Source organism: Engraulis encrasicolus, chromosome 11 (genome assembly GCF_034702125.1).
Source record: "Engraulis encrasicolus isolate BLACKSEA-1 chromosome 11, IST_EnEncr_1.0, whole genome shotgun sequence".
Classification (NCBI taxonomy): Eukaryota; Metazoa; Chordata; class Actinopteri; order Clupeiformes; family Engraulidae; genus Engraulis; species Engraulis encrasicolus.
Genome location: NC_085867.1, coordinates 51,672,949 through 51,684,253, shown reverse-complemented (window position 1 = coordinate 51,684,253; position 11,305 = coordinate 51,672,949). Strand labels below are relative to the sequence as shown.

The 11,305-nt window shown below is 46.2% G+C and overlaps 1 long non-coding RNA gene across 1 annotated transcript; it reads right to left on the bottom strand.

Annotated features, from left to right (window-relative positions):
• Positions 1 to 6,173: 6,173 nt before the first annotated feature.
• LOC134459091 (uncharacterized) lies at positions 6,174 to 8,649 on the bottom strand. Its single transcript, XR_010036763.1, has 3 exons — positions 7,549 to 8,649; positions 7,084 to 7,228; positions 6,174 to 6,629 (listed from the first exon to the last, which is right to left on the bottom strand). It is a non-coding gene; the product is annotated as an uncharacterized LOC134459091 (long non-coding RNA).
• Positions 8,650 to 11,305: the final 2,656 nt, after the last annotated feature.

Below are 11,305 nucleotides of genomic sequence, written 5' to 3'. Positions count from 1 at the left end.
TGAAAGTCTGTTCAGGACATCTGGATCGCAGGTAAAAGGATATAATCCAGTGATAATTTAGTAAAGGCTGCAGTTTTGCCTTTATAGTAGCAGAAAAGACATCATATATTGTTTCATTAAAAGAACATATCATCCAAACTTATTTTTGTGACAACATCTCCATAGTTTTTATATATTCGATTAAGGCTCATAAGTCATTTTCCTTTGTTTTTAATTATGTCTGACAAAGATACCCTGTCAGCATGCAGGAGGTAAGGAAAACAAAGAAGGTTGGCGTCTGCGCCTTAACTTAGAATCGCTTGTTGCTTGGTGCGACTGCTCACCAAAAATAGTGATACTAGGACAGTCAAAAAAGATGAGGCGCACACAAGGCTTGCAGGTTCAAAAAGTGTATTGTGGCCGACAAATTAACAAAAGAAGTCAACGGAAAATATCTGGAGCTACAAACGTTTCGGACCTAGTCCATTACCATTATGCCGTTGACTTCTTTTGTTAATTTGTCGGCCACACGGCTTCCCAGCTACTCAGCTTTCAGCTGTATGGGTTTAGCTCGCTAGGCTAATGCCAGCTCCTAGTTCCAATTCCCGTCAGTAGTACTTCTGGGGAGAGGTCATTTTCTTGTTTGAAAAGAGTTAAGACATATCTGCGCAACACGTGTGGTCAGGAGAGGGGCTCTGACTTGTGCAAGATTTCTATGGAGGCAAAAGTTATCCAGTCTCTCGAGTCAAAGAACCATTTCTATGATAGAGTGATTGATCAAAAGTCAAAAGTCAAAAGTAGATGCATTCCCCTGCTGTACAAATAGGACGCCAAATGTGAGAATGTAGGATGTGCAACGTTTTAACAGTTTTCTGTTCTGTTTCCAACTGCTATTACTGACGTTGAGGTTACCCAAATCAGTTAGTTATCGACAGCCGAATTCGTTCGTTTACATAGACTTCAAAAACAAGATCTTAACAAAAAATAAATAAATAAAAAACCCCACAAAAAAGGTGTTTGCTAAATGCTATGTAATACGCTGACATTTGCGCATATGAGGACCTTGGGTATGGTGACGTCACACGCGTGATAGTAGCCATTCCCCATTCCAAATCTCCATGGTTCGCTACTGGCGCATGCATTAGGTTTCTGTGCATTTAAGCAGCCACACGCATGCATTAAGTTTCTAACTTTGCTAACAATGCATCGGAGTTGCCAATGAGAATGATGAGGCATTTGCCTTTGTATCATTGATGTCATTATGTATATGTTTACATTAGATTTGATTTTGCTGCTTGTCAGGTCTTCATCAAATAGGGGAACAAGGAGAGAAAATTCATGTGGCAAAAAGATGTTGTCGCAGTCATCGAAAACTTGGCCAAAGACATTTTCAAAGACCTGCCCATCTGATCTCCGCAAACAAGGACTTGATGGAGACGCTGCTGAAGACCACTGACAGGGAGCTGAAAGTGAGTCGCCCCAGTGGTAGCCATGCCTCTGCTCTAGACCAGGGATTCTTAACCTTTTTAAAGTTGGGGCCCATTTTTTTATATTCGTCCCAGCATCTCTAGAAGAGGGTCTGTCCATCCGTCCGCCTGAAACGCATTCCTTCAATTGTTCCTTCCTGTGTCCATAAGGCGGAGGCAGAGAGGCATTTTTGGCCTGGAGCGAATACGTGCCAAAACATATATGATATGTTACCAAACCGGCAAGGCTAAGCTGATTGCATTGTGAGACAACTGAGGGGGGCATTCAATTTTCGGCATTGTTTTGCGTTTGGACAGTGGGAGGCAACTTCGTTCCTTCTCCACAGCACACCAACACCACTGTGAGTGTCACTTAATGTTCACGGTCTTGTGATACAATTCGGCTCATGAGGATGTCAAACGTGAAGGGGACTTTATCATGTTGTGTATGATAGTGTCGCGTTGTGCTCAGCTATTTTGTTTCATCAGAAACTCCCGGAAATGAACGATTTAGAAGTCGGCAGGCAGTATTTGACACAGATGTTTGTGCTCGGATAGAGGGGCGTTTGCATTGCATAACGCTCCACGACATGGAACCGTAATTAGTTAACAGGCGACCAGCAGCGCATACAGCTCTTCCTCTAAACGTGGACCTGTAACATTTGGTTAGCTTTTTTTCTTTCATAACATTCATTTTACTCCACTTCTCCAGTCCACAAACTCGGGCTCAGAAGACTAGAGTATGTACGAGCCTCCCTTTTAATATTCCCAGCGAGTTTGTAAACATTCTGCCACTGTTTCAGTGAGTAGTCAGTGTGCGCTGCGCACTGAAACATGGTGCTCGAACTACAAGTAGACAGATGGGCCATTTGACATACGTTGTGTTACTGATGTTATCGGACATATCGTATAGCTTGACAGGTTAGGAGGAGGCCGGCGGGGCGTTTGGGAGAAAAAAAGCTTGGAACTGGCATAGAGGGACGCATCTGTTGTCCGCCTGTCGGCCTTGTTCTGTGCAGAGTGGCCCGGGGCCCATCTAATATTGCCCATGCCCACACACATTATATGGTATAACATAAATTACAAATAATATAATCATTATTTAAATATATATATATATATATATATAATACTTTTTGGGTGTATGTCTTTGTGTGTACGTCCTCACACTACACGAGCCAACAGTCGGATGCGAGCGAAATGCTTCCACCGTACGACGCGACAGCATGTTTCCCCGGTCTGCAGAGGAGGGAACATGCGCACCTGAGGTGGAGATGAGGTCGCGCTCAACAGCGAATCGCATGGCCCTATTAATGTGTGCATGTGAAGTGTCAAATCGGGTCGTAGCACTGCTTTAACTGTGCGATTTACACACGAGCCACGACCAGAATTTCAAACCGTTTTGATTTTCTTGCGACCCTGCGATTGCACGATCGTGAGGCGAAATCGCTTGTCGTTACCCCATGTACACTGCACGATGCGAGACTCACGATTGACCTGCAATTGAGCAAGAAATCGGCCCGACTCTCAAAAAGTCGTGCGAGTGCCAAATCGGGGCAAAAGTCGCACAGTGTAAGCCTTACACTTTTTGGGGTAACGACACGCGATTTTGCCTCACGATCGTGCAATCGCAGGGTCGCAAGAAAATCAAAACGGCCTACGAGTAACACACCGTATGTCAAATGGCCCAGCTGTCTAGCACCATGTTTCAGAGCGCAGCGCACACTGACTAGGCTACTCACTGAAAAGGCAGAAGTAAACTCGCTGGGAATATTGAAAGGCAGCCTCCCTTTTTCATAGGCTACACACAGACGCCTGAACCCGATTTTGTGGACTGGACAAAAGTGGAGGAAATGTGAAATGTTATGAAAGAAAAAAAAAGTCCACGTTTAGAGGCGATGCGGGCTGTCAACTAATTGCAGATCCATGTCGTGGAGCGTTATGCAATGCAAACGCCCTCGATCCAAGCAGAAAGTTATGAATGTTATGAAAGGAGAAAAGCTAACCAAATGTTACAGGTCCCCTTTTAGAGGAAGAGCTGTATGCGCTGCGGGTTGCCTGACGAACCAAAATAAAGTTGCCTCCAATTGTCCAAACGCAAAACAATGCCGAAAATTGAATGGCCCCCTCAGAACTTATCCACAATGCAATCAGTCTTGCCGGTTTGGTAACATATCATATGGCCTACGTTTTGGCTTGCACGCATTCGCTCCGGTCCAAAATGCCTACTCTGCCGCCTTGTGGCCGTTTTGGCTTGCACGCATTCGCGTGAATGAAAGGTACTTATATTGAATCAAAAACTTTGCTTGATGTTAAACATACATATTTAATCGGGAGGAAATACTTTCCATTACTTTCTAAAGTTAACCAAACAGACACTTTTTTGAGTGCATTAGATGTTACAACTTTGCCTTTGTTAGGCCGCTTTCCCACCGTTAGCATGTCATTTTTCCGACGCCTCTTTGGTCCGATGCGTCAATATTCAGAAAAATTCCCATTGATCCTACAGCCCACTAACTCGAAATAATTATATTAAACCCTTTGCTCCGACAGCTCAATGTTCCGACCAATGGCTGTTTGGGGTTGGTCATCATCCCAGATCATATGTCCTGCTTTTCCCGGTGCCAAGTAGACTTCAGCTGCATGCGCTGCGACGAGCACATAGATGCCGTCTGAATCGGTCAACCTGTGCCCTTACCAAAACCCGGCAATGTTGTCAAGTTTTACAATTGTGCCCTACCCAAAACCATTCCTAACCCTAACTTGTCAGTAGGCTATTGCAATGTTTCTGAGTATTAAATTTGTGCCTTGACCAAAACTTTCCCTAAACCTAACCTGTCACAGACAGCATGACCACTGCGCAGGCTGTCAGACTCAGAGATGACGGTGATCTAAAGCAGCTTTTGGTTGGAACATTGGACTGTTGGGACAAAGGGTTTAATTTTATTGGTAAAAAGTTATCTGAGACTAAGTGCTGTAGGATCAATGGGAAATGTTCGGAACATTGACGCATAGGACCAATGGGGCGTTGGAAAAACGAGCAGACCCCTTTCCCACCAAGGCGGTGAAGCGTCGCGGGACGGAAGTGATTTTTACCGGCATTGGTGAAAATACATGGAAACATCTGTCCTTCCACACCAACCGGCGGTATTCGGGCGACAGCAGCGCGGAAGCTGGCTCCACTCTGCATTTGGAAAAGGCCCACTCCCACACCGCTGACGCCCGACAACCGTGGGTTGGTGTGGAAGGGCAGATATGTTTCCATGTATTTTCGCCACCGACGGTAAAAATCGCTTCCGTCCCGCGATGACTTGGTGTGGAGCCGGCCTTAGGCGTCAGACACACCAAAGCCGAATGGAACGAACTTGAGACGAATGAGGTCTTTCTGCTTAGTTTCGGCTGGTTTGTTCTATTTTCACACTGATAGCGTTGGCGTGCACGGTCAGTCCTGTTCAAAACCCTCCCCACAGCCAAAGCTAGCGTGCTACTTTGCCATTCATTTGAGACGTCGCCGGCGTGAAAATACGCTCAAGTTTTCCAAATACAGCGCGGTGTGGAGCAGGCTCCCGCACTGCTAACACCAGACTACCGCCGATTGGTGCGTAATAGACGGGGAGGAACGGTAGCCTACCATGCACCCCCCCCCCACAACAAAACGCCATATGATTTTTTTTGATCGTCAAGATGTCCTGAATAAGAATTTGAGTGGTAACAGTAATATAACTCACTCCCACTATACTTTTTCACATCATATTGTATATGACCCCAGAATGCTCAATGCACTCTAGTAGTACACTGCCAAGTCCTCTAGAGCCATGATTCAGTTGGTTATCATAGCTTATGATATACCATATGAAAGCTTGGAGTCTGCAGTATACATATATAAAACTGTATTTAGTGTAGCTTTTTGCATAGCAACGGTTGCTAGGCAAAGCATCTTCCTTAGCAACCAACATCAGTGACACAGTTCCTCTGTGATTACATTGCGCTATGATGTCTGGATCTAGACCACTTTTCCAAGGTTCAACATGACTTGTTTAAACCTCCAAGATGTCCTTAATAAGAATTTGAGTGGTAACAGTAATATAACTCATTCCTACTATACTCTTGTACATCATATTGTATATGACTCCAGTACGCTCTACACATTTTAGTTCTATGTAGTAGTAAACTGCCAAGGCCTCTACAGCCATTTTGCAGTTGGTTATCATAGCTTGTTATATACCATATGAAAGCTTGGAGTGTGTAGTTTATGAATATTACATATGTATAGTGTAGGCCTATCTATGACATTTGGGAAGATATACTTGGTTTATGATATGATGTCTGAGAGCTCTGATTTTTTTCGTTTCTTTAAATGACTCCCTTCCACAATGTTAGCCAATTAAGATATACTCAAATATTGTAGTTTTTTAGTTCTACCATGAAGACTCGAGAGGCATTAACATTTATTGAACATTAGACATGATACAGGAATGCATAAAAGTTTGGCGAACAATAACACTTGATAAAATGCATGAATCAGTTTGGCGAAGGTTCCCGTCTTCGCGTTGAACTCCGGGATAGGACAGCATATCCTCCAGCGGAGATGGAGGCGGGCGTAGCCTGCCCCCTAACAGACGGGAACCTCTGGTGACGGTGGACGGAGGGGTGGTGGTGGCTTCAAAATTGGCTTAACTGAAAAGCAGAAAACAGAATGAGTGACAGCTATTTAAACAAAATGTGATCCATTGGCTGAGAGGTAACGATGCATGAGTGACGCGTAACGGGGGAACCCCCAATCTCGCGTTGTGATTGGTTGGCGATCCTGGGCAATGATGACGCATGTATGATCTGTCAAAAGGAAGATTTGTTGGTTGGCCTAGTAGGCTAAGTTTGACAGCCGAGAAATTCGAGTCTCCCTGGTAGAATTTACGCAAGCTCCCATTTCTACCATGAAGACTCGAGAGGCAAACGAACGTTATTAACATTTATTGAACATTAGACATGATACAGGAATGCATAAAAGTTTGGCGAACAATAACACTTGATAAAATGCATGAATCAGTTTGGCGAAGGTTCCCGTCTTCGCGTTGAACTCCGGGATAGGACAGCATATCCTCCAGCGGAGATGGAGGCGGGCGTAGCCTGCCCCAAAATAGAGATTAGAAGTGAACTCACCTACCGCTTACAAGGAGACACCATCTGAAAGACATGAAAAGTTAGTTAGATGATTGATTGATGATAGACGGAAGATGAAGGATGATAGGTGATGATGATGAGATGATGATGATAATGATAATGATGACAATGACAATGATGACAATGGCAATGATGACAATGATGACGATAATGATGACAATGATGACAATGATGAAGATGATAATGATAATGATGACAATGACGATAATGATGATAATGATGACGATGATAACAATGATGATGATGATAAAGATGATAATGATAACGATGACAATGATTACAATGATAATAATAATAATGATGATGATGAGTGATAAGTGATAGGTGTTGGAAGACAAATGATGATAGATTAAATGAGATTATAAATGATAGGGATGTTCTAAGGCTTAAGCTTATGGGCGGTGGTCTAGCGGAGGCATGAAGCCTGTGATGATGATGGTGATGATAATGTCGGTACCTTAGGCTATGCGAGAAGACATGGCGCGGATGCGCTGAGAGCAGAGACACAGCAGAGCGTTATGATTTGATTGATAGATGCACCTTGGTCAGGAGAGCGCTGAAAACTTAGATTATGACAGTAGGTAGAGAGCCGGAATCGTGACCTAGGAGAGAGAGAGTAGAACATGGTGATGAATGAGTAAATGAATGGATGGATGAATGAATGTAGGCTATAATATGTGGTATGATAGTTGACATCATAGATAAACAACCATGGCAACTAGGCTGGTTCAATGTTACAAAATATAGAGATAACAGGCTTACGGACCACTATAAAATCGATCTGATAGATGAGAGAAGGATAGAATACAGACATGACCGGGTGACCGGAGCGATAGCCCCCCAAGAGATGGAGTGAATGCCGCCGGTGCAGCAAAATACCACCGTCACCAGAAATGAGAATAGAAAACATAAAGTTACAGACCAGATATAGCATGCTTCAACGACGTGATGAGGAGTGAGGCAAATGCAGGAAGCGTATGCGCCAGACGACCAACGGCCCAGCGCCTTGATCGCAGTAGGGGACAGACCCCGCTTAGCGGCCGTGGTGGCCACGCCGATTCTGAACGAGCGTGCTGTATACCTCTTGGGCGAGGAACGAGAAGAACGAAACAGAGTTAACAGAACAGAAACAGTACACTGAGCCAGATGACAAAGCGAGGAATGAGCCGAATGCAAGATGCACTGCGTCGGACCAGCGGCTGAAAGCCTGCACTATGCGGGCGTCTGCCCAGAGTGGTGAGAGAGACAGCTTTAGACAAAGCATGAGTGGCTAACATTAAAAGACGAGCACCTCGGCCAGGATAGCAGAAAGGTCAGGTTAAAACAGAGGAGAATCGGCAGACAACTGGTAATCATGACCTAAGAGAGGGAGAGAGCAGAGCTTGTAGCTGAAACAAACAATGAATGAAACACCAAGAAAACATCTCGACCAAGAATAATAACACCATGTCAGTTATGATAAACACCTACGCGGTGTGGCGCGGTGAATGCTTGTGCAAAGCAGGCATGGACACAGGCAGTGGGGCGGATGCCCTGGTTGGTTGAGAGAAACAACTTGCGGTAACTGCATGATTAGACTAGCAATAAAAAAGGGTGGCACCTTAGTCAGGAGAATGCAGAAAGTGCGAGCTTACGACAGAGGAGAGTTGGAGAGCCGGTTATCGAGACCTGAGAGGGACAGAGCAGAAAGCTGAAACATCACTGAATAACGGCACCAGAACAAAAACGGCATATCAAAATAGACATAAACTCCTACTCGCTACCAGTGGGTAGCTGCGATAAGTTTGTCATGCAGGATGGATGAGGATACCGATACAACCAGGTGACTGGCGTTAAAGTTGGGGCGACAGCCCAGTGCGATGCTGAGGCGATGGCCCATTGTGATGCCGAGTTGTGATGTTGAGCCGTGGTGTTGAGGTGCGACAGCCCAGGGCAATGCTGAGGTGAGCCGTTGATGCACGAGCCCTGAGGCGCCGGCCCAGGGTGATGTTGAGTCGCCGGCCCAGGGTGATGTTGAGTCGCCGGCCCAGGGTGATGTAGAGTCGCCGGCCCAGGGTGATGTAGAGTCGCCGGCCCAGGATGATGTAGAGTCGCCGGCCCAGGATGATGTAGAGTCGCCGGCCCAGGATGATGTAGAGTCGCCGGCCCAGGATGATGTAGAGTCGCCGGCCCAGGATGATGTAGAGTCGCCGGCCCAGGATGACGTTGGGGCCGATGCCCAGTCCAGTGTCGGGGCCGATGCCCAGTCCGTCGTCGGGGCCAGAGCCCAGTCCGTCGTCGGGGCCAGAGCCCAGTCCATCGTTGGGGCCAGAGCCCAGTCCATCTTTGGGGCCAGAGCCCAGTCCATCGTTGGGGCCAGAGCCCTGTCCATCGTTGGGGCCAGAGCCCAGTCCATCGTTGGGGCCAGATGCCCAGTCCGACGTTGGGGCCGATGCCCAGTGCATGACGTAGCGTATGCCCTACGTGGAGCGGCAGGCGCACGTGTATGTGAAAGTGTACGGGAAAGCAGCAGAGACCACCATCACCAGATATGAGAAAACAAACACAATACGACACATCACAGTCCGAGCGCCCTGACGATTCCAATGAAGCCTAAGGGCACGAGTGGTGTACAGAGTGAGAGGGTTAGCCCATAGATGGCTACCAATGGGATCAGAACCCTGACAGGACTCCATGGGCAAAGTTTCATGTATAATTTAAGTATGATTATTAACTGTCATCATCGATGTACTTCCCACGGATATCACTCATTTATTTACTTAAATTTGGACGGTGTATATGTAGCCCATTGTGATCAGAATAACTCGAAATAGACAAGGCATTGCAACCGGCTACAATGTCCCTCGATGCGACCGGGCGCAGGCCGAAAGCCCCGCGTGATCTTTAAAGGTACACTGTGCAGGAAATGGTCAAAAAAAGAAATGCAACTATGCTGCTCGTTGAAACTGAGCTGCCTATTGCCAAATTTGGTCTTTACATGAACATTTACCATGTAATAAACAATATTTTCTAGTATGGTCCAAGTAAAGTTATTGTTTGGTGCTAAAAATTGCTATTTGGTAAATTCAAAATGGTGGACCATGGAGAAGATCCCCCCTTACATGTAAGAAAAGTGCAATTTTTCAGTCATAAGGAATACTTGGAATTTGATGGTGGGGTAAGTATTCATGAAAAAAGGTAATTAGTGAACTGGCAGCATGAAGTCTGGAAATAAACAACTAAAAATCTCACACAGTGTCCCTTTAACTTAATCCAGCCCTGAATGACTTGAAGCGGGAGTGAGGAAGCAAGGTACACTTATCAATACAAACTGCAGGCAGTGCGATGACATGAGGTGATGATTGGCACGCGCGCATAAGCTTAATGTGCGATCCAGAAGTCTAGGCCTACGAACCGAAGTCATAACTCTTAAAAGTCAACGAGACCGCCACATGGGCCAGTCCATGCAAACGAAAACGTAAAATAGGCTCGTGTTGTGGGCATAGGCTACTGAACGGAACATTGAAAATAGGCAGGTGCAAACTGATGAACGCACGACCGGAATCCACGTGAATGAAAAACTGAAGGCGGTGCTACGGCCCGTAGGCTGAGGTCCTTGCAACATCGCTCCGGAACATAGGAAGTACGTTTGTAATCAGGACAATTAAGAACGAGTGCAAGGCTCTGCAATGTCCTCCGTCCGGTGTCGTGACAGGCAGTAGCACGAAACAACACAGAAGGTAATGTGGGTTATGCGTGCGGGCGAGGCGCTTCGATATATAAGTAGCCCATTTAGATCTGTATCCCCAGCAAACGTTCCAAAAAAAGCCACACCGACCGGTTCATAAATGCTCTATAATATTGGCAAGCGAATCACCAGTCCATCCGCAGCAGATGAGGCCGACGAGGACCAAGTAAATTGTGACTCGCAGTACCCATCACGCCTCCGAAAAAACAAATGTGCTGAGCAGATAAGCTGGCTAAGTGCGCGAGGCGCAACGAGAGAGCACCGCGGGCCCAGTTACTTCGAGTCCGCCCTTCCCCAGCAAATGTTCCAAAAGTCACTCCAACCAGTTCATGGAATTCTCCCAAATGACCGCAAACGAAACGTAGGCCATCAGTCAACCAGCGGCAGACGATACTGATATCCGAGACAGTGCAACAAGCCGAGTATGAGGCATAAGAGGCGACTTGCCTGGACAACAATTCCCCCGCAAAAATAGTCATTCGCTGAGATAAACGTTCCCTGGGTCCGCAGGGCAAGTGAAGGGAAAGCCGCCAGGTTACTCACGAAATACACCAGTTCGGGGAAATCCATCCACAGGCAGGCTAGTTCAAAAGCAAATCCACAGAAATCAGGGAGCGGCGTGCCAAACAAATTGATTGAAGCCTTGCGAGAAAATGATTAGGCTGTTAAAAAGCACCGATTGCGTGCCACGCGTTTGAGCGGTTGGAAATCCCATCCCAGCAACGGCAAGGTGAGGAGTTATCAAGTAACCAGGTAGAAAATAAACAGAATGTTTGATAACGAAAACGCCGGACAGCCACTTCAAAATCGGCTTAACTGAAAAGCAGAGAACAGAATGAGTGACAGCTATTTAAACAAACGTGAATGTGATCCATTGGCTGAGAGGTAACGATGCATGAGTGACGCGTAACGGGGGAACCCCCAATCTCGCGTTGTGATTGGTTGGCGATCC